We start from the raw sequence: 21252 nt of genomic DNA, 5'->3' as shown, positions 1-21252 counted from the left end.
GTATGAGGGCGTGGGTTCGAATCCTACTTCTGACACGATATATTTTAATAAATTAACTGCAAGAGATGTAATTTATAAAACGTCCAAATTACAAGAGACCACGTCGGGATTGCCGAGCGGTCTAAGGTGCCAGACTCAAGGGGCTTACTTTCCTTCGTTCAAAACGGGAATGTGTGTTTTCTGGTCCTCGTATGAGGGCGTGGGTTCGAATCCCACTTCTGACACGATATATTTTAATAAATTAACTGCAAGAGATGTAATTTATAAAACGTCCAAATTACAAGAGACCACGTCAGGATGGCCGAGCGGTCCAAGGCGCCAGACTCAAGGGGCTTACTTTCCTTCGTTCACAACGTGAGTCTGTGTTTTGGTCCTCGTATGAGGGCGTGGGTTCGAAGCCCACTTCTGACACGATATAATTTAATAAATTAACTGCAAGAGATGTAATTTATAAAACGTCCAAATTACAATAGACCACGTCAGGATTGCCGAGCGGTCTAAGGCGCCAGACTTAAGGGGCTTAGTTCTTTCGTTCACAACGTGAATCCGTGTATTCTGGTCCTCGTTTGAGGGCAAGGGTTCAAATCTCACTTCTGACACGATATGTTTTATGAAATTAACTAGAAGAGATGTAATTTATAAATCGTCCAAATTACAAAGGACCACGTCAGGATGGCCGAGCGGTCTAAGGTGCCAGACTCAAGGGGCTTACTTTCCTTCGTTCAAAACGGGAATGTGTGTTTTCTGGTCCTCGTATAAGGGCGTGGGTTCGAATCCCACTTCTGACACGATATATTTTAATAAATTAACTGCAAGAGATGTAATTTATAAAACGTCCAAATTACTAAAGACCACGTCAGGATGGCCGAGCGGTCTAAGGCGCCAGACTCAAGGGACTTACTTTCCTTCATTCACAACGTGAATGTGTGTTTTCTGGTCCTCGTATGAGGGCGTGGGTTCGAAACCCACTTCTGACACGATATATTTTAATAAATTAACTGCAAGAGATGTAATTTATAAAACGTCCAAATTACAATAGACCACGTCAGGATGGCCGAGCGGTCTAAGGCGCCAGACTCAAGGGGCTTACTTTCCTTCGTTCATAACGTGAATCTGTGTTTTCTGGTGCTCGTACGAGGGCGTGGGTTCGAATCCCACTTCTGACACGATATAATTTAATAAATTAACTGTAAGAGACGTAATTTATAAAACGTCCAAATTACAATAGACCACGTCAGGATTGCCGAGCGGTCTAAGGCGCCAGACTTAAGGGGCTTAGTTCTTTCGTTCACAACGTGAATCCGTGTTTTCTGGTCCTCGTATGAGGGCGTGGGTTCGAATCCCACTTCTGACACGATATATTTTAATAATTTAACTGCAAGAGATGTAATTTATAAAACGTCCAAATTACAAAAGACCACGTCAGGATGGCCGAGCGGTCTAAGGTGCCAGACTCAAGGGGCTTACTTTCCTTCGTTCAAAACGGGAATGTGTACTTTCTGGTCCTCGTATGAGGGCGTGGGTTCGAATCCCACTTCTGACACGATATATTTTAATAAATTAACTGCAAGAGATGTAATTTATAAAACGTCCAAATTACAATAGACCACGTCAGGATGGCCGAGCGGTCTAAGGCGCCAGACTCAAGGGGCTTAGTTTCCTTCGTTCACAACGTGAATCTGTATTTTCTGGTCCTCGTATAAGGGCGTGGGTTCGAATCCCACTTCTGACACGATATGTTTTATGAAATTAACTAGAAGAGATGTAATTTATAAAACGTCCAAATTACAAGAGACCACGTCAGGATTGCCGAGCGGTCTAAGGTGCCAGACTCAAGGGGCTTACTTTCCTTCGTTCAAAACAGGAATGTGTGTTTTCTGGTCCTCGTATAAGGGCGTGGGTTCGAATCCCACTTCTGACACGATATATTTTAATAAATTAACTGCAAGAGATGTAATTTATAAAACGTCCAAATTACAAGAGACCACGTCAGGATGGCCGAGCGGTCCAAGGCGCCAGACTCAAGGGGCTTACTTTCCTTCGTTCCCAACGTGAGTCTGTGTTTTGGTCCTCGTATGAGGGCGTGGGTTCGAAGCCCACTTCTGACACGATATAATTTAATAAATTAACTGCAAGAGATGTAATTTATAAAACGTCCAAATTACAATAGACCACGTCAGGATTGCCGAGCGGTCTAAGGCGCCAGACTTAAGGGGCTTAGTTCTTTCGTTCACAACGTGAATCCGTGTATTCTGGTCCTCGTTTGAGGGCAAGGGTTCAAATCTCACTTCTGACACGATATGTTTTATGAAATTAACTAGAAGAGATGTAATTTATAAATCGTCCAAATTACAAAAGACCACGTCAGGATGGCCGAGCGGTCTAAGGTGCCAGACTCAAGGGGCTTACTTTCCTTCGTTCAAAACGGGAATGTGTGTTTTCTGGTCCTCGTATGAGGGCGTGGGTTCGAATCCCACTTCTGACACGATATATTTTAATAAATTAACTGCAAGAGATGTAATTTATAAAACGTCCAAATTACAAAAGACCACGTCAGGATGGCCGAGCGGTCTAAGGTGCCAGACTCAAGGGGCTTACTTTCCTTCGTTCAAAACGGGAATGTGTGTTTTCTGGTCCTCGTATGAGGGCGTGGGTTCGAATCCCACTTCTGACACGATATGTTTTATGAAATTAACTAGAAGAGATGTAATTTACAAATCGTCAAAATTACAAGAGACCACGTCAGGATGGCCGAGCGGTCTAAGGCGCCAGACTCAAGGGGCTTACTTTCCTTCATTCACAACGTGAATGTGTGTTTTCTGGTCCTCGTATGAGGGCGTGGGTTCGAATCCCACTTCTGACACGATATATTTTAATAAATTAACTGCAAGAGATGTAATTTATAAAACGTCCAAATTACAATAGACCACGTCAGGATGGCCGAGCGGTCTAAGGCGCCAGTTTCAAGGGGCTTACTTTCCTTCGTTCACAACGTGAATCTGTGTTTTCTGGTCCTCGTATGAGCGCGTGGGTTCGAATCCCACTTCTGACACGATATAATTTAATAAATTAACTGCAAGAGACGTAATTTATAAAACGTCCAAATTACAATAGACCACGTCAGGATTGCCGAGCGGTCTAAGGTGCCAGACTCAATGGGCTTACTTTCCTTCGTTCAAAACGGGAATGTGTGTTTTCTGGTCCTCGTATGAGGGCGTGGGTTCGAATCCCACTTCTGACACGATATATTTTAATAAATTAACTGCAAGAGATGTAATTTATAAAACGTCCAAATTACAATAGACCACGTCAGGATGGCCGAGCGGTCTAAGGCGCCAGACTCAAGGGGCTTAGTTTCCTTCGTTCACAACGTGAATCTGTGTTTTCTGGTCCTCGTATAAGGGCGTGGGTTCGAATCCCACTTCTGACACGATATGTTTTATGAATTTAACTAGAAGAGATGTAATTTATAAATCGTCAAAATTACAAGAGACCACGTCAGGATGCCCGAGCGGTCTAAGGCGCCAGACTCAAGGGGCTTACTTTCCTTCATTCACAACGTGAATGTGTGTTTTCTGGTCCTCGTATGAGGGCGTGGGTTCGAATCCCACTTCTGACACGATATATTTTAATAAATTAACTGCAAGAGATGTAATTTATAAAACGTCCAAATTACAATAGACCACGTCAGGATGGCCGAGCGGTCTAAGGCGCCAGTTTCAAGGGGCTTACTTTCCTTCGTTCACAACGTGAATCTGTGTTTTCTGGTCCTCGTATGAGCGCCTGGGTTCGAATCCCACTTCTGACACGATATAATTTAATAAATTAACTGCAAGAGACGTAATTTATAAAACGTCTAAATTACAATAGACCACGTCAGGATTGCCGAGCGGTCTAAGGTGCCAGACTCAAGGGGCTTACTTTCCTTCGTTCAAAACGGGAATGTGTGTTTTCTGGTCCTCGTATGAGGACGTGGGTTCGAATCCCACTTCTGACACGATATATTTTATAAATTAACTGCAAGAGATGTAATTTATAAAACGTCCAAATTACAAGAGACCACGTCAGGATTGCCGAGCGGTCTAAGGCGCCAGACTTAAGGGGCTTAGTTCTTTCGTTCACAACGTGAATCCGTGTTTTCTGGTCCTCGTATGAGGGCGTGGGTTCGAAGCCCACTTCTGACACGATATAATTTAATAAATTAACTGCAAGAGACGTAATTTATAAAACGTCCAAATTACAATAGACCACGTCACGATGGCCGAGCGGTCCAAGGCGCCAGACTCAAGGGGCTTACTTTCCTTCGTTCACAACGTGAGTCTGTGTTTTGGTCCTCGTATGAGGGCGTGGGTTCGAAGCCCACTTCTGACACGATATAATTTAATAAATTAACTGCAAGAGATGTAATTTATAAAACGTCCAAATTACAATAGACCACGTCAGGATGGCCGAGCGGTCTAAGGCACCAGACTCAAGGGGCTTAATTTCCTTCGTTCACAACGTGAATCTGTGTTTTCTGGTCCTCGTATGAGGGCGTGGGTTCGAATCCCACTTCTGACACGATATAATTTAATAAATTAACTGCAAGAGACGTAATTTATAAAACGTCCAAATTACAATAGACCACGTCAGGATTGCCGAGCGGTCTAAGGCGCCAGACTTAAGGGGCTTAGTTCTTTCGTTCACAACGTGAATCCGTGTTTTCTGGTCCTCGTATGAGGGCGTGGGTTCGAATCCCACTTCTGACACGATATATTTTAATAAATTAACTGCAAGAGATGTAATTTATAAAACGTCCAAATTACAAAAGACCACGTCAGGATGGCCGAGCGGTCTAAGGTGCCAGACTCAAGGGGCTTACTTTCCTTCGTTCAAAACGGGAATGTGTGTTTTCTGGTCCTCGTATGAGGGCGTGGGTTCGAATCCCACTTCTGACACGATATATTTTAATAAATTAACTGCAAGAGATGTAATTTATAAAACGTCCAAATTACAATAGACCACGTCAGGATGGCCGAGCGGTCTAAGGCGCCAGACTCAAGGGGCTTAGTTTCCTTCGTTCACAACGTGAATCTGTGTTTTCTGGTCCTCGTATAAGGGCGTGGGTTCGAATCCCACTTCTGACACGATATGTTTTATGAATTTAACTAGAAGAGATGTAATTTATAAATCGTCAAAATTTCAAGAGACCACGTCAGGATGGCCGAGCGGTCTAAGGCGCCAGACTCAAGGGGCTTACTTTCCTTCATTCACAACGTGAATGTGTGTTTTCTGGTCCTCGTATGAGGGCGTGGGTTCGAATCCCACTTCTGACACGATATATTTTAATAAATTAACTGCAAGAGATGTAATTTATAAAACGTCCAAATTACAATAGACCACGTCAGGATGGCCGAGCGGTCTAAGGCGCCAGTTTCAAGGGGCTTACTTTCCTTCGTTCACAACGTGAATCTGTGTTTTCTGGTCCTCGTATGAGCGCGTGGGTTCGAATCCCACTTCTGACACGATATAATTTAATAAATTAACTGCAAGAGACGTAATTTATAAAACGTCCAAATTACAATAGACCACGTCAGGATTGCCGAGCGGTCTAAGGTGCCAGACTCAATGGGCTTACTTTCCTTCGTTCAAAACGGGAATGTGTGTTTTCTGGTCCTCGTATGAGGGCGTGGGTTCGAATCCCACTTCTGACACGATATGTTTTATGAAATTAACTAGAAGAGATGTAATTTACAAATCGTCAAAATTACAAGAGACCACGTCAGGATGGCCTAGCGGTCTAAGGCGCCAGACTCAAGGGGCTTAGTTTCCTTCGTTCACAACGTGAATCTGTGTTTTCTGGTCCTCGTATAAGGGCGTGGGTTCGAATCCCACTTCTGACACGATATGTTTTATGAATTTAACTAGAAGAGATGTAATTTATAAATCGTCAAAATTTCAAGAGACCACGTCAGGATGGCCGAGCGGTCTAAGGCGCCAGACTCAAGGGGCTTACTTTCCTTCATTCACAACGTGAATGTGTGTTTTCTGGTCCTCGTATGAGGACGTGGGTTCGAATCCCACTTCTGACACGATATATTTTAATAAATTAACTGCAAGAGATGTAATTTATAAAACGTCCAAATTGCAATAGACCACGTCAGGATGGCCGAGCGGTCTAAGGCGCCAGACTCAAGGGGCTTACTTTCCTTCATTCACAACGTGAATGTGTGTTTTCTGGTCCTCGTATGAGGGCGTGGGTTCGAATCCCACTTCTGACACGATATAATTTAATAAATTAACTGCAAGAGATGTAATTTATAAAACGTCCAAATTACAATAGACCGCGTCAGGATGGCCGAGCGGTCTAAGGCGCCAGACTCAAGGGGCTTAATTTCCTTCGTTCACAACGTGAATCTGTGTTTTCTGGTCCTCGTATGAGGGCGTGGGTTCGAATCCCACTTCTGACACGATATGTTTTATGAAATTAACTGCAAGAGACGTAATTTATAAAACGTCCAAATTACAATAGACCACGTCAGGATTGCCGAGCGGTCTAAGGCGCCAGACTCAAGGGGCTTACTTTCCTTCATTCACAACGTGAATGTGTGTTTTCTGGTCCTCGTATGAGGGCGTGGGTTCGAATCCCACTTCTGACACGATATATTTTAATAAATTAACTGCAAGAGATGTAATTTATAAAACGTCCAAATTACAATAGACCACGTCAGGATGGCCGAGCGGTCTAAGGCGCCAGACTCAAGGGGCTTACTTTCCTTCATTCACAACGCGAATGTGTGTTTTCTGGTCCTCGTATGAGGGCGTGGGTTCGAATCCCACTTCTGACACGATATAATTTAATAAATTAACTGCAAGAGATGTAATTTATAAAACGTCCAAATTACAATAGACCACGTCAGGATGGCCGAGCGGTCTAAGGCGCCAGACTCAAGGGGCTTAATTTCCTTCGTTCACAACGTGAATCTGTGTTTTCTGGTCCTCGTATGAGGGCGTGGGTTCGAATCCCACTTCTGACACGATATGTTTTATGAAATTAACTGCAAGAGACGTAATTTATAAAACGTCCAAATTACAATAGACCACGTCAGGATTGCCGAGCGGTCTAAGGCGCCAGACTCAAGGGGCTTACTTTCCTTCATTCACAACGTGAATGTGTGTTTTCTGGTCCTCGTATGAGGGCGTGGGTTCGAATCCCACTTCTGACACGATATATTTTAATAAATTAACTGCAAGAGATGTAATTTATAAAACGTCCAAATTACAATAGACCACGTCAGGATGGCCGAGCGGTCTAAGGCGCCAGACTCAAGGGGCTTACTTTCCTTCATTCACAACGCGAATGTGTGTTTTCTGGTCCTCGTATGAGGGCGTGGGTTCGAATCCCACTTCTGACACGATATAATTTAATAAATTAACTGCAAGAGATGTAATTTATAAAACGTCCAAATTACAATAGACCACGTCAGGATGGCCGAGCGGTCTAAGGCGCCAGACTCAAGGGGCTTAATTTCCTTCGTTCACAACGTGAATCTGTGTTTTCTGGTCCTCGTATGAGGGCGTGGGTTCGAATCCCACTTCTGACACGATATGTTTTATGAAATTAACTGCAAGAGACGTAATTTATAAAACGTCCAAATTACAATAGACCACGTCAGGATTGCCGAGCGGTCTAAGGCGCCAGACTCAAGGGGCTTACTTTCCTTCGTTCAAAACGGGAATGTGTGTTTTCTGGTCCTCGTATGAGGGCGTGGGTTCGAATCCCACTTGTGACACGATATATTTTAATAAATTAACTGCAAGAGATGTAATTTTTAAAACGTCCAAATTACAAAAGACCACGTCAGGATGGCCGAGCGGTCTAAGGTGCCAGACGCAAGGGACTTACTTTCCTTCGTTCAAAACGGGAATGTGTGTTTTCTGGTCCTCGTATGAGGGCGTGGGTTCGAATCCCACTACTGACACGATATATTTTAATAAATTAACTGCAAGAGATGTAATTTATAAAACGTCCAAATTACAATAGACCACGTCAGGATGGCCGAGCGGTATAAGGCGCCAGACTCAAGGGGCTTAGTTTCCTTCGTTCACAACGTGAATCTGTGTTTTCTGGTCCTCGTATAAGGGCGTGGGTTCGAATCCCACTTCTGACACGATATGTTTTATGAAATTAACTAGAAGAGATGTAATTTATAAATCGTCAAAATTACAAGAGACCACGTCAGGATGGCCGAGCGGTCTAAGGCGCCAGACTCAAGGGGCTTACTTTCCTTCATTCACAACGTGAATGTGTGTTTTCTGGTCCTCGTATGAGGGCGTGGGTTCGAATCCCACTTCTGACACGATATAATTTAATAAATTAACTGCAAGAGACGTAATTTATAAAACGTCCAAATTACAATAGACCACGTCAGGATTGCCGAGCGGTCTAAGGTGCCAGACTCAAGGGGCTTACTTTCCTTCGTTCAAAACGGGAATGTGTGTTTTCTGGTCCTCGTATGAGGACGTGGGTTCGAATCCCACTTCTGACACGATATATTTTATAAATTAACTGCAAGAGATGTAATTTATAAAACGTCCAAATTACAAGAGACCACGTCAGGATTGCCGAGCGGTCTAAGGCGCCAGACTCAAGGGGCTTACTTTCCTTCATTCACAACGTGAATGTGTGTTTTCTGGTCCTCGTATGAGGGCGTGGGTTCGAATCCCACTTCTGACACGATATAATTTAATAAATTAACTGCAAGAGACGTAATTTATAAAACGTCCAAATTACAATAGACCACGTCACGATGGCCGAGCGGTCTAAGGTGCCAGACTCAAGGGGCTTACTTTCCTTCGTTCAAAACGGGAATGTGTGTTTTCTGGTCCTCGTATGAGGACGTGGGTTCGAATCCCACTTCTGACACGATATATTTTATAAATTAACTGCAAGAGATGTAATTTATAAAACGTCCAAATTACAAGAGACCACGTCAGGATTGCCGAGCGGTCTAAGGCGCCAGACTCAAGGGGCTTACTTTCCTTCATTCACAACGTGAATGTGTGTTTTCTGGTCCTCGTATGAGGGCGTGGGTTCGAATCCCACTTCTGACACGATATAATTTAATAAATTAACTGCAAGAGACGTAATTTATAAAACGTCCAAATTACAATAGACCACGTCACGATGGCCGAGCGGTCCAAGGCGCCAGACTCAAGGGGCTTACTTTCCTTCGTTCACAACGTGAGTCTGTGTTTTGGTCCTCGTATGAGGGCGTGGGTTCGAAGCCCACTTCTGACACGATATAATTTAATAAATTAACTGCAAGAGATGTAATTTATAAAACGTCCAAATTACAATAGACCACGTCAGGATGGCCGAGCGGTCTAAGGCGCCAGACTCAAGGGGCTTAATTTCCTTCGTTCACAACGTGAATCTGTGTTTTCTGGTCCTCGTATGAGGGCGTGGGTTCGAATCCCACTTCTGACACGATATAATTTAATAAATTAACTGCAAGAGACGTAATTTATAAAACGTCCAAATTACAATAGACCACGTCAGGATTGCCGAGCGGTCTAAGGCGCCAGACTTAAGGGGCTTAGTTCTTTCGTTCACAACGTGAATCCGTGTTTTCTGGTCCTCGTATGAGGGCGTGGGTTCGAATCCCACTTCTGACACGATATATTTTAATAAATTAACTGCAAGAGATGTAATTTATAAAACGTCCAAATTACAAAAGACCACGTCAGGATGGCCGAGCGGTCTAAGGTGCCAGACTCAAGGGGCTTACTTTCCTTCGTTCAAAACGGGAATGTGTGTTTTCTGGTCCTCGTATGAGGGCGTGGGTTCGAATCCCACTTCTGACACGATATATTTTAATAAATTAACTGCAAGAGATGTAATTTATAAAACGTCCAAATTACAATAGACCACGTCAGGATGGCCGAGCGGTCTAAGGCGCCAGACTCAAGGGGCTTAGTTTCCTTCGTTCACAACGTGAATCTGTGTTTTCTGGTCCTCGTATAAGGGCGTGGGTTCGAATCCCACTTCTGACACGATATGTTTTATGAATTTAACTAGAAGAGATGTAATTTATAAATCGTCAAAATTTCAAGAGACCACGTCAGGATGGCCGGGCGGTCTAAGGCGCCAGACTCAAGGGGCTTACTTTCCTTCATTCACAACGTGAATGTGTGTTTTCTGGTCCTCGTATGAGGGCGTGGGTTCGAATCCCACTTCTGACACGATATATTTTAATAAATTAACTGCAAGAGATGTAATTTATAAAACGTCCAAATTACAATAGACCACGTCAGGATGGCCGAGCGGTCTAAGGCGCCAGTTTCAAGGGGCTTACTTTCCTTCGTTCACAACGTGAATCTGTGTTTTCTGGTCCTCGTATGAGCGCGTGGGTTCGAATCCCACTTCTGACACGATATAATTTAATAAATTAACTGCAAGAGACGTAATTTATAAAACGTCCAAATTACAATAGACCACGTCAGGATTGCCGAGCGGTCTAAGGTGCCAGACTCAATGGGCTTACTTTCCTTCGTTCAAAACGGGAATGTGTGTTTTCTGGTCCTCGTATGAGGGCGTGGGTTCGAATCCCACTTCTGACACATGTTTTATGAAATTAACTAGAAGAGATGTAATTTACAAATCGTCAAAATTACAAGAGACCACGTCAGGATGGCCTAGCGGTCTAAGGCGCCAGACTCAAGGGGCTTAGTTTCCTTCGTTCACAACGTGAATCTGTGTTTTCTGGTCCTCGTATAAGGGCGTGGGTTCGAATCCCACTTCTGACACGATATGTTTTATGAATTTAACTAGAAGAGATGTAATTTATAAATCGTCAAAATTTCAAGAGACCACGTCAGGATGGCCGAGCGGTCTAAGGCGCCAGACTCAAGGGGCTTACTTTCCTTCATTCACAACGTGAATGTGTGTTTTCTGGTCCTCGTATGAGGGCGTGGGTTCGAATCCCACTTCTGACACGATATATTTTAATAAATTAACTGCAAGAGATGTAATTTATAAAACGTCCAAATTACAATAGACCACGTCAGGATGGCCGAGCGGTCTAAGGCGCCAGACTCAAGGGGCTTACTTTCCTTCATTCACAACGTGAATGTGTGTTTTCTGGTCCTCGTATGAGGGCGTGGGTTCGAATCCCACTTCTGACACGATATAATTTAATAAATTAACTGCAAGAGATGTAATTTATAAAACGTCCAAATTACAATAGACCACGTCAGGATGGCCGAGCGGTCTAAGGCGCCAGACTCAAGGGGCTTAATTTCCTTCGTTCACAACGTGAATCTGTGTTTTCTGGTCCTCGTATGAGGGCGTGGGTTCGAATCCCACTTCTGACACGATATGTTTTATGAAATTAACTGCAAGAGACGTAATTTATAAAACGTCCAAATTACAATAGACCACGTCAGGATTGCCGAGCGGTCTAAGGCGCCAGACTCAAGGGGCTTACTTTCCTTCATTCACAACGTGAATGTGTGTTTTCTGGTCCTCGTATGAGGGCGTGGGTTCGAATCCCACTTCTGACACGATATATTTTAATAAATTAACTGCAAGAGATGTAATTTATAAAACGTCCAAATTACAATAGACCACGTCAGGATGGCCGAGCGGTCTAAGGCGCCAGACTCAAGGGGCTTACTTTCCTTCATTCACAACGCGAATGTGTGTTTTCTGGTCCTCGTATGAGGGCGTGGGTTCGAATCCCACTTCTGACACGATATAATTTAATAAATTAACTGCAAGAGATGTAATTTATAAAACGTCCAAATTACAATAGACCACGTCAGGATGGCCGAGCGGTCTAAGGCGCCAGACTCAAGGGGCTTAATTTCCTTCGTTCACAACGTGAATCTGTGTTTTCTGGTCCTCGTATGAGGGCGTGGGTTCGAATCCCACTTCTGACACGATATGTTTTATGAAATTAACTGCAAGAGACGTAATTTATAAAACGTCCAAATTACAATAGACCACGTCAGGATTGCCGAGCGGTCTAAGGCGCCAGACTCAAGGGGCTTACTTTCCTTCGTTCAAAACGGGAATGTGTGTTTTCTGGTCCTCGTATGAGGGCGTGGGTTCGAATCCCACTTGTGACACGATATATTTTAATAAATTAACTGCAAGAGATGTAATTTTTAAAACGTCCAAATTACAAAAGACCACGTCAGGATGGCCGAGCGGTCTAAGGTGCCAGACTCAAGGGACTTACTTTCCTTCGTTCAAAACGGGAATGTGTGTTTTCTGGTCCTCGTATGAGGGCGTGGGTTCGAATCCCACTACTGACACGATATATTTTAATAAATTAACTGCAAGAGATGTAATTTATAAAACGTCCAAATTACAATAGACCACGTCAGGATGGCCGAGCGGTATAAGGCGCCAGACTCAAGGGGCTTAGTTTCCTTCGTTCACAACGTGAATCTGTGTTTTCTGGTCCTCGTATAAGGGCGTGGGTTCGAATCCCACTTCTGACACGATATGTTTTATGAAATTAACTAGAAGAGATGTAATTTATAAATCGTCAAAATTACAAGAGACCACGTCAGGATGGCCGAGCGGTCTAAGGCGCCAGACTCAAGGGGCTTACTTTCCTTCATTCACAACGTGAATGTGTGTTTTCTGGTCCTCGTATGAGGGCGTGGGTTCGAATCCCACTTCTGACACGATATAATTTAATAAATTAACTGCAAGAGACGTAATTTATAAAACGTCCAAATTACAATAGACCACGTCAGGATTGCCGAGCGGTCTAAGGTGCCAGACTCAAGGGGCTTACTTTCCTTCGTTCAAAACGGGAATGTGTGTTTTCTGGTCCTCGTATGAGGACGTGGGTTCGAATCCCACTTCTGACACGATATATTTTATAAATTAACTGCAAGAGATGTAATTTATAAAACGTCCAAATTACAAGAGACCACGTCAGGATTGCCGAGCGGTCTAAGGCGCCAGACTCAAGGGGCTTACTTTCCTTCATTCACAACGTGAATGTGTGTTTTCTGGTCCTCGTATGAGGGCGTGGGTTCGAATCCCACTTCTGACACGATATAATTTAATAAATTAACTGCAAGAGACGTAATTTATAAAACGTCCAAATTACAATAGACCACGTCACGATGGCCGAGCGGTCTAAGGTGCCAGACTCAAGGGGCTTACTTTCCTTCGTTCAAAACGGGAATGTGTGTTTTCTGGTCCTCGTATGAGGACGTGGGTTCGAATCCCACTTCTGACACGATATATTTTATAAATTAACTGCAAGAGATGTAATTTATAAAACGTCCAAATTACAAGAGACCACGTCAGGATTGCCGAGCGGTCTAAGGCGCCAGACTCAAGGGGCTTACTTTCCTTCATTCACAACGTGAATGTGTGTTTTCTGGTCCTCGTATGAGGGCGTGGGTTCGAATCCCACTTCTGACACGATATAATTTAATAAATTAACTGCAAGAGACGTAATTTATAAAACGTCCAAATTACAATAGACCACGTCACGATGGCCGAGCGGTCCAAGGCGCCAGACTCAAGGGGCTTACTTTCCTTCGTTCACAACGTGAGTCTGTGTTTTGGTCCTCGTATGAGGGCGTGGGTTCGAAGCCCACTTCTGACACGATATAATTTAATAAATTAACTGCAAGAGATGTAATTTATAAAACGTCCAAATTACAATAGACCACGTCAGGATGGCCGAGCGGTCTAAGGCGCCAGACTCAAGGGGCTTAATTTCCTTCGTTCACAACGTGAATCTGTGTTTTCTGGTCCTCGTATGAGGGCGTGGGTTCGAATCCCACTTCTGACACGATATAATTTAATAAATTAACTGCAAGAGACGTAATTTATAAAACGTCCAAATTACAATAGACCACGTCAGGATTGCCGAGCGGTCTAAGGCGCCAGACTTAAGGGGCTTAGTTCTTTCGTTCACAACGTGAATCCGTGTTTTCTGGTCCTCGTATGAGGGCGTGGGTTCGAATCCCACTTCTGACACGATATATTTTAATAAATTAACTGCAAGAGATGTAATTTATAAAACGTCCAAATTACAAAAGACCACGTCAGGATGGCCGAGCGGTCTAAGGTGCCAGACTCAAGGGGCTTACTTTCCTTCGTTCAAAACGGGAATGTGTGTTTTCTGGTCCTCGTATGAGGGCGTGGGTTCGAATCCCACTTCTGACACGATATATTTTAATAAATTAACTGCAAGAGATGTAATTTATAAAACGTCCAAATTACAATAGACCACGTCAGGATGGCCGAGCGGTCTAAGGCGCCAGACTCAAGGGGCTTAGTTTCCTTCGTTCACAACGTGAATCTGTGTTTTCTGGTCCTCGTATAAGGGCGTGGGTTCGAATCCCACTTCTGACACGATATGTTTTATGAATTTAACTAGAAGAGATGTAATTTATAAATCGTCAAAATTTCAAGAGACCACGTCAGGATGGCCGAGCGGTCTAAGGCGCCAGACTCAAGGGGCTTACTTTCCTTCATTCACAACGTGAATGTGTGTTTTCTGGTCCTCGTATGAGGGCGTGGGTTCGAATCCCACTTCTGACACGATATATTTTAATAAATTAACTGCAAGAGATGTAATTTATAAAACGTCCAAATTACAATAGACCACGTCAGGATGGCCGAGCGGTCTAAGGCGCCAGTTTCAAGGGGCTTACTTTCCTTCGTTCACAACGTGAATCTGTGTTTTCTGGTCCTCGTATGAGCGCGTGGGTTCGAATCCCACTTCTGACACGATATAATTTAATAAATTAACTGCAAGAGACGTAATTTATAAAACGTCCAAATTACAATAGACCACGTCAGGATTGCCGAGCGGTCTAAGGTGCCAGACTCAATGGGCTTACTTTCCTTCGTTCAAAACGGGAATGTGTGTTTTCTGGTCCTCGTATGAGGGCGTGGGTTCGAATCCCACTTCTGACACATGTTTTATGAAATTAACTAGAAGAGATGTAATTTACAAATCGTCAAAATTACAAGAGACCACGTCAGGATGGCCTAGCGGTCTAAGGCGCCAGACTCAAGGGGCTTAGTTTCCTTCGTTCACAACGTGAATCTGTGTTTTCTGGTCCTCGTATAAGGGCGTGGGTTCGAATCCCACTTCTGACACGATATGTTTTATGAATTTAACTAGAAGAGATGTAATTTATAAATCGTCAAAATTTCAAGAGACCACGTCAGGATGGCCGAGCGGTATAAGGCGCCAGACTCAAGGGGCTTACTTTCCTTCATTCACAACGTGAATGTGTGTTTTCTGGTCCTCGTATGAGGGCGTGGGTTCGAATCCCACTTCTGACACGATATATTTTAATAAATTAACTGCAAGAGATGTAATTTATAAAACGTCCAAATTACAATAGACCACGTCAGGATGGCCGAGCGGTCTAAGGCGCCAGACTCAAGGGGCTTACTTTCCTTCATTCACAACGTGAATGTGTGTTTTCTGGTCCTCGTATGAGGGCGTGGGTTCGAATCCCACTTCTGACACGATATAATTTAATAAATTAACTGCAAGAGATGTAATTTATAAAACGTCCAAATTACAATAGACCACGTCAGGATGGCCGAGCGGTCTAAGGCGCCAGACTCAAGGGGCTTAATTTCCTTCGTTCACAACGTGAATCTGTGTTTTCTGGTCCTCGTATGAGGGCGTGGGTTCGAATCCCACTTCTGACACGATATGTTTTATGAAATTAACTGCAAGAGACGTAATTTATAAAACGTCCAAATTACAATAGACCACGTCAGGATTGCCGAGCGGTCTAAGGCGCCAGACTCAAGGGGCTTACTTTCCTTCATTCACAACGTGAATGTGTGTTTTCTGGTCCTCGTATGAGGGCGTGGGTTCGAATCCCACTTCTGACACGATATATTTTAATAAATTAACTGCAAGAGATGTAATTTATAAAACGTCCAAATTACAATAGACCACGTCAGGATGGCCGAGCGGTCTAAGGCGCCAGACTCAAGGGGCTTACTTTCCTTCATTCACAACGTGAATGTGTGTTTTCTGGTCCTCGTATGAGGGCGTGGGTTCGAATCCCACTTCTGACACGATATAATTTAATAAATTAACTGCAAGAGATGTAATTTATAAAACGTCCAAATTACAATAGACCACGTCAGGATGGCCGAGCGGTCTAAGGCGCCAGACTCAAGGGGCTTAATTTCCTTCGTTCACAACGTGAATCTGTGTTTTCTGGTCCTCGTATGAGGGCGTGGGTTCGAATCCCACTTCTGACACGATATGTTTTATGAAATTAACTGCAAGAGACGTAATTTATAAAACGTCCAAATTACAATAGACCACGTCAGGATTGCCGAGCGGTCTAAGGCGCCAGACTCAAGGGGCTTACTTTCCTTCGTTCAAAACGGGAATGTGTGTTTTCTGGTCCTCGTATGAGGGCGTGGGTTCGAATCCCACTTCTGACACGATATATTTTAATAAATTAACTGCAAGAGATGTAATTTTTAAAACGTCCAAATTACAAAAGATCACGTCAGGATGGCCGAGCGGTCTAAGGTGCCAGACTCAAGGGGCTTACTTTCCTTCGTTCAAAACGGGAATGTGTGTTTTCTGGTCCTCGTATGAGGGCGTGGGTTCGAATCCCACTTCTGACACGATATGTTTTAATAAATTAACTGCAAGAGATGTAATTTATAAAACGTCCAAATTACAATAGACCACGTCACGATGGCCGAGCGGTCCAAGGCGCCAGACTCAAGGGGCTTACTTTCCTTCGTTCACAACGTGAGTCTGTGTTTTGGTCCTCGTATGAGGGCGTGGGTTCGAAGCCCACTTCTGACACGATATAATTTAATAAATTAACTGCAAGAGATGTAATTTATAAAACGTCCAAATTACAATAGACCACGTCAGGATGGCCGAGCGGTCTAAGGTGCCAGACTCAATGGGCTTACTTTCCTTCGTTCAAAACGGGAATGTGTGTTTTCTGGTCCTCGTATGAGGGCGTGGGTTCGAATCCCACTTCTGACACGATATGTTTTATGAAATTAACTAGAAGAGATGTAATTTACAAATCGTCAAAATTACAAGAGACCACGTCAGGATGGCCGAGCGGTCTAAGGCGCCAGACTCAAGGGGCTTAGTTTCCTTCGTTCACAACGTGAATCTGTGTTTTCTGGTCCTCGTATAAGGGCGTGGGTTCGAATCCCACTTCTGACACGATATGTTTTATGAATTTAACTAGAAGAGATATAATTTATAAATCGTCAAAATTTCAAGAGACCACGTCAGGATGGCCGAGCGGTCTAAGGCGCCAGACTCAAGGGGCTTAATTTCCTTCGCTCACAACGTGAATCTGTGTTTTCTGGTCCTCGTATGAGGGCGTGGGTTCGAATCCCACTTCTGACACGATATGTTTTATGAAATTAACTGCAAGAGACGTAATTTATAAAACGTCCAAATTACAATAGACCACGTCAGGATTGCCGAGCGGTCTAAGGCGCCAGACTCAAGGGGCTTACTTTCCTTCGTTCAAAACGGGAATGTGTGTTTTCTGGTCCTCGTATGAGGGCGTGGGTTCGAATCCCACTTCTGACACGATATATTTTAATAAATTAACTGCAAGAGATGTAATTTTTATAACGTCCAAATTACAAAAGACCACGTCAGGATGGCCGAGCGGTCTAAGGTGCCAGACTCAAGGGGCTTACTTTCCTTCGTTCAAAACGGGAATGTGTGTTTTCTGGTCCTCGTATGAGGGCGTGGGTTCGAATCCCACTTCTGACACGATATATTTTAATAAATTAACTGCAAGAGATGTAATTTATAAAACGTCCAAATTACAATAGACCACGTCAGGATGGCCGAGCGGTCTAAGGCGCCAGACTCAAGGGGCTTAGTTTCCTTCGTTCACAACGTGAATCTGTGTTTTCTGGTCCTCGTATAAGGGCGTGGGTTCGAATCCCACTTCTGACACGATATGTTTTATGAAATTAACTAGAAGAGATGTAATTTATAAATCGTCAAAATTACAAGAGACCACGTCAGGATGGCCGAGCGGTCTAAGGCGCCAGACTCAAGGGGCTTACTTTCCTTCATTCACAACGTGAATGTGTGTTTTCTGGTCCTCGTATGAGGGCGTGGGTTCGAATCCCACTTCTGACACGATATATTTTAATAAATTAACTGCAAGAGATGTAATTTATAAATCGTCCAAATTACAATAGACCACGTCAGGATGGCCGAGCGGTCTAAGGCGCCAGTTTCAAGGGGCTTACTTTCCTTCGTTCACAACGTGAATCTGTGTTTTCTGGTCCTCGTATGAGCGCGTGGGTTCGAATCCCACTTCTGACACGATATAATTTAATAAATTAACTGCAAGAGATGTAATTTTTATAACGTCCAAATTACAAAAGACCACGTCAGGATGGCCGAGCGGTCTAAGGTGCCAGACTCAAGGGGCTTACTTTCCTTCGTTCAAAACGGGAATGTGTGTTTTCTGGTCCTCGTATGAGGGCGTGGGTTCGAATCCCACTTCTGACACGATATATTTTAATAAATTAACTGCAAGAGATGTAATTTATAAAACGTCCAAATTACAATAGACCACGTCAGGATGGCCGAGCGGTCTAAGGCGCCAGACTCAAGGGGCTTAGTTTCCTTCGTTCACAACGTGAATCTGTGTTTTCTGGTCCTCGTATAAGGGCGTGGGTTCGAATCCCACTTCTGACACGATATGTTTTATGAAATTAACTAGAAGAGATGTAATTTATAAATCGTCAAAATTACAAGAGACCACGTCAGGATGGCCGAGCGGTCTAAGGCGCCAGACTCAAGGGGCTTACTTTCCTTCATTCACAACGTGAATGTGTGTTTTCTGGTCCTCGTATGAGGGCGTGGGTTCGAATCCCACTTCTGACACGATATATTTTAATAAATTAACTGCAAGAGATGTAATTTATAAATCGTCCAAATTACAATAGACCACGTCAGGATGGCCGAGCGGTCTAAGGCGCCAGTTTCAAGGGGCTTACTTTCCTTCGTTCACAACGTGAATCTGTGTTTTCTGGTCCTCGTATGAGCGCGTGGGTTCGAATCCCACTTCTGACACGATATAATTTAATAAATTAACTGCAAGAGACGTAATTTATAAAACGTCCAAATTACAATAGACCACGTCAGGATTGCCGAGCGGTCTAAGGCGCCAGACTCAAGGGGCTTAGTTTCCTTCGTTCACAACGTGAATCTGTGTTTTCTGGTCCTCGTATAAGGGCGTGGGTTCGAATCCCACTTCTGACACGATATGTTTTATGAAATTAACTAGAAGAGATGTAATTTATAAATCGTCAAAATTACAAGAGACCACGTCAGGATGGCCGAGCGGTCTAAGGCGCCAGACTCAAGGGGCTTACTTTCCTTCATTCACAACGTGAATGTGTGTTTTCTGGTCCTCGTATGAGGGCGTGGGTTCGAATCCCACTTCTGACACGATATATTTTAATAAATTAACTGCAAGAGATGTAATTTATAAATCGTCCAAATTACAATAGACCACGTCAGGATGGCCGAGCGGTCTAAGGCGCCAGTTTCAAGGGGCTTACTTTCCTTCGTTCACAACGTGAATCTGTGTTTTCTGGTCCTCGTATGAGCGCGTGGGTTCGAATCCCACTTCTGACACGATATAATTTAATAAATTAACTGCAAGAGACGTAATTTATAAAACGTCCAAATTACAATAGACCACGTCAGGATTGCCGAGCGGTCTAATGTGCCAGACTCAAGGGGCTTACTTTCCTTCGTTCAAAACGGGAATGTGTGTTTTCTGGTCCTCGTATGAGGACGTGGGTTCGAATCCCACTTCTGACACGGTATATTTTATAAATTAACTGCAAGAGATGTAATTTATAAAACGTCCAAATTACAAGAGACCACGTCAGGATTGCCGAGCGGTCTAAGGCGCCAGACTCAAGGGGCTTACTTTCCTTCATTCACAACGTGAATGTGTGTTTTCTGGTCCTCGTATGAGGGCGTGGGTTCGAATCCCACTTCTGACACGATAAATTTTAATAAATTAACTGCAAGAGATGTAATTTATAAAACGTCCAAATTACAATAGACCACGTCACGATGGCCGAGCGGTCCAAGGCGCCAGACTCAAGGGGCTTACTTTCCTTCGTTCACAACGTGAGTCTGTGTTTTGGTCCTCGTATGAGGGCGTGGGTTCGAAGCCCACTTCTGACACGATATAATTTAATAAATTAACTGCAAGAGATGTAATTTATAAAACGTCCAAATTACAATAGACCACGTCAGGATGGCCGAGCGGTCTAAGGTGCCAGACTCAATGGGCTTACTTTCCTTCGTTCAAAACGGGAATGTGTGTTTTCTGGTCCTCGTATGAGGGCGTGGGTTCGAATCCCACTTCTGACACGATATGTTTTATGAAATTAACTAGAAGAGATGTAATTTACAAATCGTCAAAATTACAAGAGACCACGTCAGGATTGCCGAGCGGTCTAATGTGCCAGACTCAAGGGGCTTACTTTCCTTCGTTCAAAACGGGAATGTGTGTTTTCTGGTCCTCGTATGAGGACGTGGGTTCGAATCCCACTTCTGACACGGTATATTTTATAAATTAACTGCAAGAGATGTAATTTATAAAACGTCCAAATTACAAGAGACCACGTCAGGATTGCCGAGCGGTCTAAGGCGCCAGACTCAAGGGGCTTACTTTCCTTCATTCACAACGTGAATGTGTGTTTTCTGGTCCTCGTATGAGGGCGTGGGTTCGAATCCCACTTCTGACACGATAAATTTTAATAAATTAACTGCAAGAGATGTAATTTATAAAACGTCCAAATTACAATAGACCACGTCACGATGGCCGAGCGGTCCAAGGCGCCAGACTCAAGGGGCTTACTTTCCTTCGTTCACAACGTGAGTCTGTGTTTTGGTCCTCGTATGAGGGCGTGGGTTCGAAGCCCACTTCTGACACGATATAATTTAATAAATTAACTGCAAGAGATGTAATTTATAAAACGTCCAAATTACAATAGACCACGTCAGGATGGCCGAGCGGTCTAAGGTGCCAGACTCAATGGGCTTACTTTCCTTCGTTCAAAACGGGAATGTGTGTTTTCTGGTCCTCGTATGAGGGCGTGGGTTCGAATCCCACTTCTGACACGATATGTTTTATGAAATTAACTAGAAGAGATGTAATTTACAAATCGTCAAAATTACAAGAGACCACGTCAGGATGGCCGAGCGG

At 43.7% G+C, this 21252-nt stretch overlaps 40 non-coding genes across 40 annotated transcripts; all 40 read left to right on the top strand.

Annotated features, from left to right (window-relative positions):
• The first annotated feature begins 855 nt into the window (after positions 1 to 855).
• Positions 856 to 977, top strand: TRNAL-CAA (transfer RNA leucine (anticodon CAA)). Its single transcript has 2 exons — positions 856 to 893; positions 932 to 977. It is a non-coding gene; the product is annotated as a tRNA-Leu (tRNA).
• A 67-nt stretch (positions 978 to 1044) lies between these two features.
• TRNAL-CAA (transfer RNA leucine (anticodon CAA)) lies at positions 1045 to 1166 on the top strand. Its single transcript has 2 exons — positions 1045 to 1082; positions 1121 to 1166. It is a non-coding gene; the product is annotated as a tRNA-Leu (tRNA).
• A 255-nt stretch (positions 1167 to 1421) lies between these two features.
• On the top strand, positions 1422 to 1543 carry TRNAL-CAA (transfer RNA leucine (anticodon CAA)). The gene is made up of 2 exons: positions 1422 to 1459; positions 1498 to 1543. It is a non-coding gene; the product is annotated as a tRNA-Leu (tRNA).
• Positions 1544 to 2363: 820 nt separating this feature from the next.
• Positions 2364 to 2485, top strand: TRNAL-CAA (transfer RNA leucine (anticodon CAA)). The gene is made up of 2 exons: positions 2364 to 2401; positions 2440 to 2485. It is a non-coding gene; the product is annotated as a tRNA-Leu (tRNA).
• Positions 2486 to 2552: 67 nt separating this feature from the next.
• TRNAL-CAA (transfer RNA leucine (anticodon CAA)) lies at positions 2553 to 2674 on the top strand. Its single transcript has 2 exons — positions 2553 to 2590; positions 2629 to 2674. It is a non-coding gene; the product is annotated as a tRNA-Leu (tRNA).
• A 67-nt stretch (positions 2675 to 2741) lies between these two features.
• TRNAL-CAA (transfer RNA leucine (anticodon CAA)) lies at positions 2742 to 2863 on the top strand. Its single transcript has 2 exons — positions 2742 to 2779; positions 2818 to 2863. It is a non-coding gene; the product is annotated as a tRNA-Leu (tRNA).
• Positions 2864 to 4438: 1575 nt separating this feature from the next.
• On the top strand, positions 4439 to 4560 carry TRNAL-CAA (transfer RNA leucine (anticodon CAA)). Its single transcript has 2 exons — positions 4439 to 4476; positions 4515 to 4560. It is a non-coding gene; the product is annotated as a tRNA-Leu (tRNA).
• Positions 4561 to 4815: 255 nt separating this feature from the next.
• Positions 4816 to 4937, top strand: TRNAL-CAA (transfer RNA leucine (anticodon CAA)). The gene is made up of 2 exons: positions 4816 to 4853; positions 4892 to 4937. It is a non-coding gene; the product is annotated as a tRNA-Leu (tRNA).
• A 256-nt stretch (positions 4938 to 5193) lies between these two features.
• On the top strand, positions 5194 to 5315 carry TRNAL-CAA (transfer RNA leucine (anticodon CAA)). Its single transcript has 2 exons — positions 5194 to 5231; positions 5270 to 5315. It is a non-coding gene; the product is annotated as a tRNA-Leu (tRNA).
• Positions 5316 to 5949: 634 nt separating this feature from the next.
• Positions 5950 to 6071, top strand: TRNAL-CAA (transfer RNA leucine (anticodon CAA)). Its single transcript has 2 exons — positions 5950 to 5987; positions 6026 to 6071. It is a non-coding gene; the product is annotated as a tRNA-Leu (tRNA).
• A 67-nt stretch (positions 6072 to 6138) lies between these two features.
• Positions 6139 to 6260, top strand: TRNAL-CAA (transfer RNA leucine (anticodon CAA)). Its single transcript has 2 exons — positions 6139 to 6176; positions 6215 to 6260. It is a non-coding gene; the product is annotated as a tRNA-Leu (tRNA).
• A 67-nt stretch (positions 6261 to 6327) lies between these two features.
• TRNAL-CAA (transfer RNA leucine (anticodon CAA)) lies at positions 6328 to 6449 on the top strand. Its single transcript has 2 exons — positions 6328 to 6365; positions 6404 to 6449. It is a non-coding gene; the product is annotated as a tRNA-Leu (tRNA).
• Positions 6450 to 6705: 256 nt separating this feature from the next.
• Positions 6706 to 6827, top strand: TRNAL-CAA (transfer RNA leucine (anticodon CAA)). Its single transcript has 2 exons — positions 6706 to 6743; positions 6782 to 6827. It is a non-coding gene; the product is annotated as a tRNA-Leu (tRNA).
• Positions 6828 to 6894: 67 nt separating this feature from the next.
• Positions 6895 to 7016, top strand: TRNAL-CAA (transfer RNA leucine (anticodon CAA)). Its single transcript has 2 exons — positions 6895 to 6932; positions 6971 to 7016. It is a non-coding gene; the product is annotated as a tRNA-Leu (tRNA).
• A 256-nt stretch (positions 7017 to 7272) lies between these two features.
• TRNAL-CAA (transfer RNA leucine (anticodon CAA)) lies at positions 7273 to 7394 on the top strand. The gene is made up of 2 exons: positions 7273 to 7310; positions 7349 to 7394. It is a non-coding gene; the product is annotated as a tRNA-Leu (tRNA).
• Positions 7395 to 7461: 67 nt separating this feature from the next.
• Positions 7462 to 7583, top strand: TRNAL-CAA (transfer RNA leucine (anticodon CAA)). The gene is made up of 2 exons: positions 7462 to 7499; positions 7538 to 7583. It is a non-coding gene; the product is annotated as a tRNA-Leu (tRNA).
• A 634-nt stretch (positions 7584 to 8217) lies between these two features.
• Positions 8218 to 8339, top strand: TRNAL-CAA (transfer RNA leucine (anticodon CAA)). The gene is made up of 2 exons: positions 8218 to 8255; positions 8294 to 8339. It is a non-coding gene; the product is annotated as a tRNA-Leu (tRNA).
• Positions 8340 to 9347: 1008 nt separating this feature from the next.
• TRNAL-CAA (transfer RNA leucine (anticodon CAA)) lies at positions 9348 to 9469 on the top strand. Its single transcript has 2 exons — positions 9348 to 9385; positions 9424 to 9469. It is a non-coding gene; the product is annotated as a tRNA-Leu (tRNA).
• Positions 9470 to 9724: 255 nt separating this feature from the next.
• Positions 9725 to 9846, top strand: TRNAL-CAA (transfer RNA leucine (anticodon CAA)). Its single transcript has 2 exons — positions 9725 to 9762; positions 9801 to 9846. It is a non-coding gene; the product is annotated as a tRNA-Leu (tRNA).
• Positions 9847 to 10855: 1009 nt separating this feature from the next.
• On the top strand, positions 10856 to 10977 carry TRNAL-CAA (transfer RNA leucine (anticodon CAA)). Its single transcript has 2 exons — positions 10856 to 10893; positions 10932 to 10977. It is a non-coding gene; the product is annotated as a tRNA-Leu (tRNA).
• Positions 10978 to 11044: 67 nt separating this feature from the next.
• Positions 11045 to 11166, top strand: TRNAL-CAA (transfer RNA leucine (anticodon CAA)). Its single transcript has 2 exons — positions 11045 to 11082; positions 11121 to 11166. It is a non-coding gene; the product is annotated as a tRNA-Leu (tRNA).
• A 67-nt stretch (positions 11167 to 11233) lies between these two features.
• On the top strand, positions 11234 to 11355 carry TRNAL-CAA (transfer RNA leucine (anticodon CAA)). Its single transcript has 2 exons — positions 11234 to 11271; positions 11310 to 11355. It is a non-coding gene; the product is annotated as a tRNA-Leu (tRNA).
• Positions 11356 to 11611: 256 nt separating this feature from the next.
• Positions 11612 to 11733, top strand: TRNAL-CAA (transfer RNA leucine (anticodon CAA)). The gene is made up of 2 exons: positions 11612 to 11649; positions 11688 to 11733. It is a non-coding gene; the product is annotated as a tRNA-Leu (tRNA).
• Positions 11734 to 11800: 67 nt separating this feature from the next.
• On the top strand, positions 11801 to 11922 carry TRNAL-CAA (transfer RNA leucine (anticodon CAA)). The gene is made up of 2 exons: positions 11801 to 11838; positions 11877 to 11922. It is a non-coding gene; the product is annotated as a tRNA-Leu (tRNA).
• A 634-nt stretch (positions 11923 to 12556) lies between these two features.
• Positions 12557 to 12678, top strand: TRNAL-CAA (transfer RNA leucine (anticodon CAA)). The gene is made up of 2 exons: positions 12557 to 12594; positions 12633 to 12678. It is a non-coding gene; the product is annotated as a tRNA-Leu (tRNA).
• A 1008-nt stretch (positions 12679 to 13686) lies between these two features.
• TRNAL-CAA (transfer RNA leucine (anticodon CAA)) lies at positions 13687 to 13808 on the top strand. The gene is made up of 2 exons: positions 13687 to 13724; positions 13763 to 13808. It is a non-coding gene; the product is annotated as a tRNA-Leu (tRNA).
• Positions 13809 to 14063: 255 nt separating this feature from the next.
• TRNAL-CAA (transfer RNA leucine (anticodon CAA)) lies at positions 14064 to 14185 on the top strand. Its single transcript has 2 exons — positions 14064 to 14101; positions 14140 to 14185. It is a non-coding gene; the product is annotated as a tRNA-Leu (tRNA).
• A 256-nt stretch (positions 14186 to 14441) lies between these two features.
• Positions 14442 to 14563, top strand: TRNAL-CAA (transfer RNA leucine (anticodon CAA)). Its single transcript has 2 exons — positions 14442 to 14479; positions 14518 to 14563. It is a non-coding gene; the product is annotated as a tRNA-Leu (tRNA).
• A 631-nt stretch (positions 14564 to 15194) lies between these two features.
• On the top strand, positions 15195 to 15316 carry TRNAL-CAA (transfer RNA leucine (anticodon CAA)). Its single transcript has 2 exons — positions 15195 to 15232; positions 15271 to 15316. It is a non-coding gene; the product is annotated as a tRNA-Leu (tRNA).
• Positions 15317 to 15383: 67 nt separating this feature from the next.
• On the top strand, positions 15384 to 15505 carry TRNAL-CAA (transfer RNA leucine (anticodon CAA)). Its single transcript has 2 exons — positions 15384 to 15421; positions 15460 to 15505. It is a non-coding gene; the product is annotated as a tRNA-Leu (tRNA).
• A 67-nt stretch (positions 15506 to 15572) lies between these two features.
• Positions 15573 to 15694, top strand: TRNAL-CAA (transfer RNA leucine (anticodon CAA)). The gene is made up of 2 exons: positions 15573 to 15610; positions 15649 to 15694. It is a non-coding gene; the product is annotated as a tRNA-Leu (tRNA).
• Positions 15695 to 15950: 256 nt separating this feature from the next.
• Positions 15951 to 16072, top strand: TRNAL-CAA (transfer RNA leucine (anticodon CAA)). The gene is made up of 2 exons: positions 15951 to 15988; positions 16027 to 16072. It is a non-coding gene; the product is annotated as a tRNA-Leu (tRNA).
• A 67-nt stretch (positions 16073 to 16139) lies between these two features.
• On the top strand, positions 16140 to 16261 carry TRNAL-CAA (transfer RNA leucine (anticodon CAA)). The gene is made up of 2 exons: positions 16140 to 16177; positions 16216 to 16261. It is a non-coding gene; the product is annotated as a tRNA-Leu (tRNA).
• A 256-nt stretch (positions 16262 to 16517) lies between these two features.
• Positions 16518 to 16639, top strand: TRNAL-CAA (transfer RNA leucine (anticodon CAA)). Its single transcript has 2 exons — positions 16518 to 16555; positions 16594 to 16639. It is a non-coding gene; the product is annotated as a tRNA-Leu (tRNA).
• A 632-nt stretch (positions 16640 to 17271) lies between these two features.
• On the top strand, positions 17272 to 17393 carry TRNAL-CAA (transfer RNA leucine (anticodon CAA)). Its single transcript has 2 exons — positions 17272 to 17309; positions 17348 to 17393. It is a non-coding gene; the product is annotated as a tRNA-Leu (tRNA).
• A 256-nt stretch (positions 17394 to 17649) lies between these two features.
• On the top strand, positions 17650 to 17771 carry TRNAL-CAA (transfer RNA leucine (anticodon CAA)). The gene is made up of 2 exons: positions 17650 to 17687; positions 17726 to 17771. It is a non-coding gene; the product is annotated as a tRNA-Leu (tRNA).
• Positions 17772 to 18027: 256 nt separating this feature from the next.
• On the top strand, positions 18028 to 18149 carry TRNAL-CAA (transfer RNA leucine (anticodon CAA)). Its single transcript has 2 exons — positions 18028 to 18065; positions 18104 to 18149. It is a non-coding gene; the product is annotated as a tRNA-Leu (tRNA).
• A 256-nt stretch (positions 18150 to 18405) lies between these two features.
• On the top strand, positions 18406 to 18527 carry TRNAL-CAA (transfer RNA leucine (anticodon CAA)). Its single transcript has 2 exons — positions 18406 to 18443; positions 18482 to 18527. It is a non-coding gene; the product is annotated as a tRNA-Leu (tRNA).
• A 256-nt stretch (positions 18528 to 18783) lies between these two features.
• Positions 18784 to 18905, top strand: TRNAL-CAA (transfer RNA leucine (anticodon CAA)). Its single transcript has 2 exons — positions 18784 to 18821; positions 18860 to 18905. It is a non-coding gene; the product is annotated as a tRNA-Leu (tRNA).
• Positions 18906 to 19350: 445 nt separating this feature from the next.
• TRNAL-CAA (transfer RNA leucine (anticodon CAA)) lies at positions 19351 to 19472 on the top strand. The gene is made up of 2 exons: positions 19351 to 19388; positions 19427 to 19472. It is a non-coding gene; the product is annotated as a tRNA-Leu (tRNA).
• The last annotated feature ends 1780 nt before the right edge of the window (positions 19473 to 21252 follow it).

This window comes from Phalangium opilio, unplaced genomic scaffold (genome assembly GCF_054372755.1).
Source record: "Phalangium opilio isolate 3A_F unplaced genomic scaffold, DU_Popi_V2 ptg000098l_1, whole genome shotgun sequence".
Taxonomy (NCBI): Eukaryota; Metazoa; Arthropoda; class Arachnida; order Opiliones; family Phalangiidae; genus Phalangium; species Phalangium opilio.
Note: the sequence above shows the minus strand (reverse complement) of the source record. Positions and strands in the feature narration are given on the sequence as shown.